The 9,854-nt window shown below is 40.7% G+C and overlaps 1 long non-coding RNA gene across 1 annotated transcript in view; it reads left to right on the forward strand.

Annotated features, from left to right (window-relative positions):
• Positions 1-2,800: 2,800 nt before the first annotated feature.
• Positions 2,801-9,854, forward strand: part of LOC115301272 — a 72,670-nt gene continuing 65,616 nt past the window's right edge. Inside the window, exon 1 of the long non-coding RNA XR_003913045.1 lies at positions 2,801-2,906. This is a non-coding gene — a long non-coding RNA (uncharacterized LOC115301272). The remainder of the gene's footprint in view (positions 2,907-9,854) is intronic.

Genomic DNA, 9,854 nt, shown 5'->3' on the forward strand with positions numbered 1-9,854 from the left:
TATGGCTGTACTTCCTATTAGTAGCCTTGTTTACATGGTTTTACTCCAGAGGAAAGGTTAAAATGACTGGGGTTGTACAGTTTTTAGAACAGATGACTTTTGAAGAGTCTAATGGTAGATCCTGGTCAAATTTACTCCAAGGGACAGAAAGAGGATATCAGATAAATTAGAAGGGAATGAGATTTCACTAGAGAAAAGTGAAAAAATGTAGTAATCAAACTAAGCTGAACTCTCCCTGGGAATCCTCAGGAAGAAAACAGCCATCTATCCTGGCCTTCAGAATGACAGCCCAGTCTGACAATTAGGGCTGCGTAGCAAGGTCACAGGAGGGTTTTTCTTGCTTTGTTTCCAACACTCATGACTAGAGCTTTGTTTGCCCCTGAGGAGCCCTGTTTGCTGAACCTTATTCTCTCTTTTTAGTTTATGCTGCTTACTTCCTGGCAGTTTTCCTTGTGGATTCCAGAGGACACTGGCCTTGTCTGTCCTTACCTGTTTGGTGCTCTTGGTCCTAGTTCACCACTTTCTGAAAATGATTCTTTGGTAAAACAAAACTAAACTAAACTAAACAAAACAAACAAGATGTCTAAAGCCCTTTAAAAACTTCTTCCTGGAGCTTTAGATGAAATGATGAGGAAGATAAAAATTTCAGCATCCCAGGTTCCATAACTTGTCCCAGACCCCAGTCTGATTTCCTTTTTCTCCTTGGACAGTTCCTGAGCTGTCTCTCAACCCTCACCCCTGTACTTACAAACCCAAGGCCCAGGGAGCAAACAGCAACACGCTTCTGTGCACTGGACTTTAGTCTAGTTTCTTACAGTCTCTTGTCTCAACATTGCTAGGGGGCAGGAGAGGTTTCGTTTCAGAGATGAGTTTCAGTCTGTTTATCATCAGGGCTTGTGTCAGAAATGAGAAAAGCCATGCTCCTTTTCATCAAAGTAATCATAACAAAGAGGCTTGCAGCTGCATTAGGCTATCACATTGATTTGGTGGTCATATTGTCTCCTTTAACTTCCCTGATACTTTTTATGTGTTTTTTCCCCTCCAGTCCCCCTGACCTCCTGCACCCACTGGTGTCTTTTACAATTCCTTAGAGTTTAAGGAGCAAACTTACTGTTCAGTGTATGCTGAACTGGATTCTGTAGCAGCCACAGCTCATCTAACTAAGGCATGTACATGTCCTCTGATCACAGGCCTAGGGTGAGAGAGTAACTTTCAGACTCTCAGTTTCTCTTTTCTGCCTGTTCTCCAAATGGATGCACAGAAGACAGGTGTTGAGAATGTGTAACAGTGATAATCTGGAGAAACACCAAGACTACAAACCTAAATTTTGGATCCTTGACTTATTTGGCGCTTAGGAGATAGAGCTAAAAAGACTTTACTCATTAGCAGGATGGATTCTGGAAGCCAGATTTTATTCACTTTAAGTGCAATGAGTTCACAATGTGAACAGCTCTGAAATTAAATTCTGTTGACCTGTGATACCGTTTGTCTGTGTTGTTGTTCCTGAGGCATCTTAATGGGCAGCATGCTCTTTTTGTTTTCTTTTCTTTTCATATGTGACCTTTTAATTCTCTTTCCTTGTCCAACTCTCAGACATGAGGAAACCAGTGTGTGTATCGATCAGACATGTCTGGTACATCAAGGGACCATAAAACCATAAGGTAGTGGATCTTTACTCAGCCTTTACTCTTGCCCTTGGAGTGGTTGGATACTGGGTAGAGTTCCATGGGAGACTCTTTTCTTCCTTTAAAAAATATTTTGATTATTCATTAGAATAACCTTAAAGAATAAACCTTTGTATTGCATCTTACTCATACCAAAACTTGAGGAAAAAGAAGTCATGTGATTTGTGTCTTCCTTCTGTAAGAGTTGGGGGACAGAGATGGCAGCCAGAAAACTACCAGATGAAAATTCTCAGGATGAGTCTCTGTGTCTAATGCTTTGAAGTATTTCATTTCCCCTTGGGGTGAACTTCTATTTTTCAAAGGTACACAAAATTATTTGTTATCTGTTCACTGAGTTGATGACATAGTCTTGGCATTTCCTCTTCAGGGTCTTTGCAGGAGTCTTCTTGTTTGGCCTTATGCTATGTCTGGCTCTAGACACAGCCCACAGAGCAGTTGCTTTCCTTCGCAGGAATCGATTCATCCTTACCTTCTGCCTCCTCCAGATACCACAGTTCAGAGTTAGAGTTTTGGGTATGCAGGGTAAGCATAATGACACAGAGCCAAGGACTAGTAACTATGTGTTACTAATTAAAAAGTACATGTGTCAAGTATTGATTACAAAGGCATAGAACTAAGTTCCTAATAATCTTTGGAATTTGCTTCTGTGACAGTTTTGCTCCTAAGGGAAATTTTAAAGCTCTCAGAGGCTGTGGACCACTTATTTTCAAACTGCAGGTTCTGATCCATTAGTGAACCTTTATGTCAATTTGTGGATCTAGGACAGTGTTAAAGAAAGAACAAACAAAAAAAAAATAAAGAAGGAAAGAAAATAGAACATAATAGAGAATCCACATTGCACAGAGTAATATTTAAGTTTTTATTTATGATGCTTTTATTTGTGTGTTTCATCTACCCTGTAGGCAGTTTTAAGAAAACATGGACATATGTGGCTCTTTATATATTACTACCCTGTTTTCCCCTGCTTTCTACTCTATCTCACCCCAGATTTACTTTTAATATCCTAGGTTGTTTCCAGAGTACATGTACTCATGTTTAAAACTCCAACCAGGTAATGGACAACCAGGATTCAAGACTCACATTGGAATAATGTTCTGCTTGGTCCTAGGTGTCCTGGAGGGCAGTGCTTTGGGCCTCGGCCTTCAGCTTGTCTTTGGGATTTTGGTCATCAGAACTCATCCTCAATTTAATGACCTTCAATGGATGGGAGGCCAGAGTCAGGTATGAGAAATTGAATGTGAGGGTTCTGCTCTTTCAGAACTCTAGAGAAAGGAAATTTAGGGGAAGCATGAGGCAGTGAGGCTGTGTCTTGTTAATGGTGGTAGTGGAAGATTTGGCGGGAAAGGAAAGAGTATGCTGGGGTACAACTAACCATATGCATAAAAGGAACTGAACAGCTGAGTCCTCTGTCGTTAAATGAACAGCTCATAGGGACATAGCCCTCCCTCCATGAAAGAGGCCAACCTTAGTAGCAGCAGTAGGTCCTAATCATACACGAGGCCAATCCCCTCTCTCTTGTGTCCTTCCTGGCTTCACTTTTGCTCACTCTCTCTTTTCTTCTTTCAATTTTTCCTGAAATATACTGAGGCTGGCTCCAATTTTGATATGCCAGTCAAGACTGTTGTTGCTTTTTAGGTCATATCTGTTTTCATAGGGAGGAATGAGAGAATCAGCTTTGGGGCAGGTGTAGAGGATGAAAATGTAAGTCCAAAAGATGAGCTAGTGGATATATCAGTTTGATGCTAAGAAGAGAATTTGATCCCTGCAGTAAAGGAAACAGCATCAATCTCTTGCCCTTTGATCATTATGTTTGGAAATTGGAATGAAATAGGGGTTAGGGAGGAAGGCTCAGAAGACCCCTTGTGGCTTAGTACTGATGGGATAATAGATTTGTAGTACATTTAAATGTATTCCTGAAATAGCATGTGTTTAAATATCCACTGAGTACCTATTTTGTTTCAGCTGCCCTCGGAATGCTGAGAGCTTAATTTAGAGGCCTGCAGTGGCTCACTTACAGCACACATGAACGCATTCAGTGTAACATCTCACCACATGCCTGTCATTCTTATTATGGGCCTTACCAATCATCCCTTTCTTTGGATGCATGATGCTCATTCTCTACTACCCGGGTCTTATGCAGTGAGTGGTTCAGAGGTGAATCATTCTCCTATACCAGTCAGCAGGTGGGTTTTCATCTTGTGATCTGTCAAGAGGCAAAGAAATGACACTTTTTGGGGCATCTGGGTGGCTCAGTCAGTTAAGTGGCCGACTTTGGCTCAGGTCATGATCTCACAGTTTGTGGGTTCGAGCCCCATATTGGGCTCTGTGCTGACAGCTCAGAGTCTGGAGCCTCCATCAGATTCTATGTCTCCTTCCCTTTCTGCCCCTCCCCTGCTTATGTTCTGTCTCTCTCTCTCTTTCAAAAATCAACAAACATTAAAAAAATCTTTAAGAAAAGAAATGACACTTTTGACACTTATTGTGGAAAAATGCTCATATGTAGGATATAGAGTGATAAACCCAATGTGAAAAGGCAAACCCTTTCAAGCATACCTGATTTCAGATAGTCAGGTCCAGGCCCTATGTAGGCTGAGGGGCAGAGCAGGGACAGAAAATAGGCTGTACTGCTATTTCATAATGAAATTTAATATACTTGTTCTGATAAGTCAACTATATGAGGGCTGTATGGGCAGCCAATTCCTAATAAAAGAGAACTCAGAATCTCAAAGGGAACTCTGCTCATTGCTTTCACACTTCATGCCTTCATACTTCATATTTATCTGGGCATCCCATAACCACTGATCTAGCTTCTTACACAGGAATGCTTGGAAATGTCCTGGTCCAACTTTTCTCTTTCTTCAGGGACTATGATGGATATTTGCCCTATATTCTGGTTTCTCTCTGAGATCCTAGTTTTCCAGTATCTTTAATGAGGCAATAGCTTACCTTGCTCAGGGCTAACACGAAGGCTGTCTCCCATAATACTTATTTGATACATTTGTCTGTATGGAGTAGGTGCTCAACATATGCTCTCCACTGATCAGCTTAATGCTTGGGACAATAGTTTATCAAATTGGCATGGAGTTAGTATTGAGGTCTTTGTCTCCCAAAGCCTTAGTCTAATCAATTGCTTCTGAATTGTTCTTTGGGTACTTCTGCACACTACTACTATAGCACTTTACATTTTGCTGAAATTATGCATTATCAGCTTAGTTTCCTCTGCTAGACTCTTAACAGCAGGAACTTCATCTTAGTCATATTAATATCCCTATTATATAGTACAGCAGTAGGCATGTAGTTAGGTCTTCATAATTGCACAACATTTCCTCAGACTTTTTAAATTGAAGTATAATTGATACACAGTGTTACAACAAACATAGTTTCTTTTGATTCTTTCATCAACACTGAGCTCTAATAATCTATTTGCAATTCATTTAATAAGTACTTTTTAAGCAGCTAATATGTCTCCATAAGGTTGTTCATTAAGTATATGGCTTTAGACACTGAGAGCATACACAAGAAAGATACCATTTCCTTTCTGTAACTTTTTAAAATTTAAATAGATGAAACAAACTCATGTGAAAACATGTAAGAACAATGCCAGCCAGGATATGAGTACTTGCCAGGAGGAGAGAGACGGACACTGGGAGGGTCCGAGAGAAGGGCTGGATGCTGGGAGGGACTCACACAGGAGGGATGTGTCCCAGGGGTGGGGTGGGCACTCTGCAGTGGGGAAGCCACACCCTCTTGAATCTGACACGGCTCTCCTTGTTTAATGGCAGAAGCAATCCTGCTCATCTGCTATATCTTACAGACACAATGCTTTCTGAAATCTGTGCAGTGATGACTGGAGGGTTTGCCACCATTTTGGGCATTGTGTTGGGCTACTACAAATCCTTCACTGTAAGTAGGTGTAGTCTGATGACTTGCTGGTGAGCTTTATTCTGGGTTCTACAGATATTCCTAAGTTTGGCCTTACACACTGATGCATCATCCTTGACTTCTGCCTCTATGACGGCTGCCTCTCTGCTCTTGCCTTGTCAAACTGATAACTTGGAGGAGTCCAAGTTCAAAAATATGGAGTGGGTAAAATCACCCTGTGCATGAGTCCAGTGAAGTATGTAATTTGGAGGGTGGTGAGGTCAGGTGCAGCGTCAAGAGTGGTGCTGTGATGGCAGAGGCTCAAGTCTCTTGGAGAAGGAATAACATGATTGCACATCCCCTCTTGTCTACCTCTGTCTCTAGCTATCCATGTCGATTTTCCTCTTTTTTGTAATCCTTCCATCAGCCTCTATCTTCTACATGCCATTATCCTCTATCCTTGGTGTCAGTACAATTTTATGGCATTTAAATCTGATACTGTTTCACTGTGATTGCTACCAAAAGGGTCACTAAGAGGCAAACCCCCATCGCCTCTCAAGTGACGATGCCTTTCCTCCTGTGTTCCTGCACTGCAGAGACAGTGGAATTTCTTTTCTCTGAGGGGCTGAGCCTACTCTAGACACCATATTCTCCCCTTATGCCCAATAACCACAAGGAGGAAAAGAATGTTCCGGAAGCTCTCAGTAATGAACCATGGATGCCATAGGCCATTTTGCTCATGTAGCAGCCATCCTGATTGCCTTTTTTGGGCATGTTGTCCTACATCAATGTTGCCTCCTCTTGGCAACATTTGTTGGGCTATCTCTCTAGGTGTGGTTAAGTAGTGCTTTGAACTGTGCATACCCTGACCCATAGTGAGCTAAGAGAGACCATGGATAGGAGAAGGGTGGAAAAGACAGAGTCAAGGCTCCAGAGAGAGTCCTTGGCTCCTGGACTCCTTTTCCTTGGATATCTCTTTCTTTCACCCAGGTCATCTGCTCCTACAAACTAAAGTCCATGGTTTTCATGATGAGTGTAGAGTGGGCAGACTATTCTATGAGTGTGTTGGTGGGGGTCAAGTTCTTCACAAATAAGTTGGTGGCTTATTAGTAACTGTCTCAGTACAAGAACAAACATCTTTGTGGAGTGGAAGAATGGACTGGGGGCAAGAAACAAAGGATTTCTGTAAGTGAGAATCCTGAAAAGCACAAATAGTGTGTGGGCAGACAGGACATATTAAACAAAAGCTTGTTTCACACCTGCAGATCCCTTCCCAGTGTCCCAGCCCTAACCACAAATCAAGCATAACTTTACACTTAGCTCCAATGCCCAAGCTCCAATGCCCAAGCTTCCTGAGGCCTTCCTCCCACAGTCTGACCCAGCCTCTCTCTGTAATGTAATTAATTGTTTGGTCTTCACAGTTAAGCCAGTCCAGAGTGGACATATTTTTGATGGTTTAAGGTCCCTTCTTCATTTATAAATTTAAGTTGCCATAAATTGATCTCCTTTTCTCTCTTTCCCTCTGTCTTTCCCCTCTTGGTCATTCTCATTCCTAGGCCTTCTACTTATTTACAGGCTTCAGTAAGAAGAGTATTGGGCAAAGAGGCCTATGGTGGCTTCCATGTAATTATCCCTGTAACGACTCAGGACCTGATTATTTTCTGAGCATCCTTCCCACATTCTTTAGGGTAATGTGGACTAGAGTGAGGTTCTAAGAATTCTGGAACTTCTATCCTGATTATATGGCTGCACACAAGGGACTGAGTTTATTTACTATTTATTTTTGTTTCCCTAAATGAGACCTGAAATAATTTCATTTTCACACTGTGGATTTGCCAATCTCAGTGTCATAGGAATCATACTGGGCGGCTTGAATGAGTTAATTCATTTTCCCAACTACCCAATAAGCTAACCAGATCCCAGCTTCTGTAGTGGGCACTACTGGTGCTTCAGTACAACTTGAGACGGGAAAGAGAAGCTGATGTGAAATGGGCCCTCTCAGGCATCAGTTAATTTGGAGTCAAGACAACCATGCTCCTGGGCTATGCATGGATCCCATCTGGATTTACAATGTTAACTTTTGTTACTTTTTTTTCCTTTTGATTGGAGGTCCAAAGACCAATTTTATTTTTATCTTTTCTATGAGGAAGATTGTAATGATATATTTTTATTTTGCCATTAAGTGGACATAGTGTATATATAAGTAAAAATATTTGGGTTTTTATTCAGTAGTAAAGGTCCCTTCTGAAATTAGGCTACTCATGAGCTGTCTTCATAGAAACAGGAGTTGCACAAGGAATAAAAATACAAATAAAAGCAGTGTACACATAAGGCAGATAGATAGGAATAGCAAGTGTTATAAAGTGTTGGATTAAAAGATACAAGTCATCAGGTATGGAGGTGTGAGTGTGTGAAGCAGACACAGATAAAGTTAGACTACTAAAGATATTGCTGAATGTGGGTGATGATTACCAGAAAATGATATGAGGAAAGTGGAATTGTCTTTCAAGGTAGCAGCAGGAAGAATGACTGGCATTCTAAGAGCTTAGAAGACCCAGGTTAGAAATAATGTATAAGAAGAAATACACATCAGTGGGGCCATTTTTATGGCATTCATATTCTGGAATAGAATCATTACATTGATTTATTTGGTAGCTGATTGAACAATTTAAAGGTGAAACAATTTCATTTCAGTTTATCTTTTCCTTTCGGTTAAACATGTGGCTATATTCTAATACTGATGCCTGGTTACTGTCTAACTGTGGAGCCTTCCAGCAGTGGGATGTGCATCACGTGGATGAGGTTTAGGTGAATGTTGCCCTCCTTGTCCCTCTGGCTCAAAGCAGTCCATCTCATTCTGGCACTGGCTTAAGGATGACGATCTCTACAGGGCTGGTTCAATATTTGCAAATCCATCAATGTGATACATCACATTAACAAAAGAAAAGATAAAAACCATATGATTCTGTAGATAGATGCAGAAAAAGCATTAGACAAAATACAGTTTTTTAATGAAAACCTTCGAGAAACTTGGGATAGAAGGAACTTAAACATTATAAAAGCAATTTATGAAAAGCCCACAGCTAATATTATCCTCAATGGGGAAAAACTGAGAGCTTTCCCCCTGAGATCAGGAACACGACAGGGGTGTTCACTCTCACCACTGTTGTTTAACATAGTGCTGAAAGTCCTAGCATCAGCAATCAGACAACAAAAGGAAATAAAAGGCATAAGAATCTGCAAAGAAGAAGTCAAACTTTCACTTTTCGCAGATGATGTGATATTCTATGTGGAAAACCTGATCCACTCCACCAGAAGCTTTCTAGAACTGATCCATGAATTCAGCAAAGTCGCAGGGTACAAAATCAATGTACAGAAATCAGTTGCATTTTTATACACCAAAAATGAAGCAACAAAAAGAGAAATCAAGAAAATGATCCCATTCACAATTGCATGAAAAACCATAAAATACCTAGGGATAAATCTAACCAAAGATGTAAAAGACCTGTATGATGAAAAATATAGAAAGCTTATGAAAGAAATCGAAGAAGACATAAAGAAATAGAAAAACATTCCATGCTCATGGATCGGAAGAATAAGCATTGTTAAAATGTCATTATTACACCAAGCAATCTACACATTCAATGCAATCCCCATCATAATTGCACCAGCATTCTCCTCAAAGCTAGAACAAACTATCCTCAAATTCATATGGAACCATAGAAAAACCCCAAATAGCCAAAGTAATATTGAAGAAGAAAACCAAAACGGGAGGCATCACAATCCCAGACATTAGCCTCTACTACAAAGCTGTCCTCATCAAGACAGTATGGTATTGGCACAAAAACAGACACATAGACTGATGGAATAGAATAGAGAGCCCAGAACTGAACCCACAAATATACGGCCAATTAATCTTTGACAAAGCAGGAAAGAGTATCCAATGGAAAAAAGACAGCCTCTTTAGCAGGTGGTGCTGGGAGAACTGAACAGCAACATGCAGAAGAATGAAACTAGACCACTTTCTTACACCATACACAAAAATAAACTGAAAATGGCTGAAGGACCTGAATGTGAGACAGGAAACCATCAAAATCCTTGAGGAGAAAGTAGGAAACAACCTCCTTGACCTCAACCGCAGCAATTTCCTACTTGACACATCCCCAAAGGCAAGGGAAATGAAAGCAAAACTGAACTGTAGGGACCTCATCAAGATAAAAACCTTCTGCACTGCAAAGGAAACAATCAGGAAAACTAGTAGGCAACCGACAGAATGGGAAAAGATAGTTGCAAATGACATATCAGATA

Source organism: Suricata suricatta, chromosome 9 (assembly GCF_006229205.1).
Source record: "Suricata suricatta isolate VVHF042 chromosome 9, meerkat_22Aug2017_6uvM2_HiC, whole genome shotgun sequence".
NCBI classification, from domain to species: Eukaryota; Metazoa; Chordata; class Mammalia; order Carnivora; family Herpestidae; genus Suricata; species Suricata suricatta.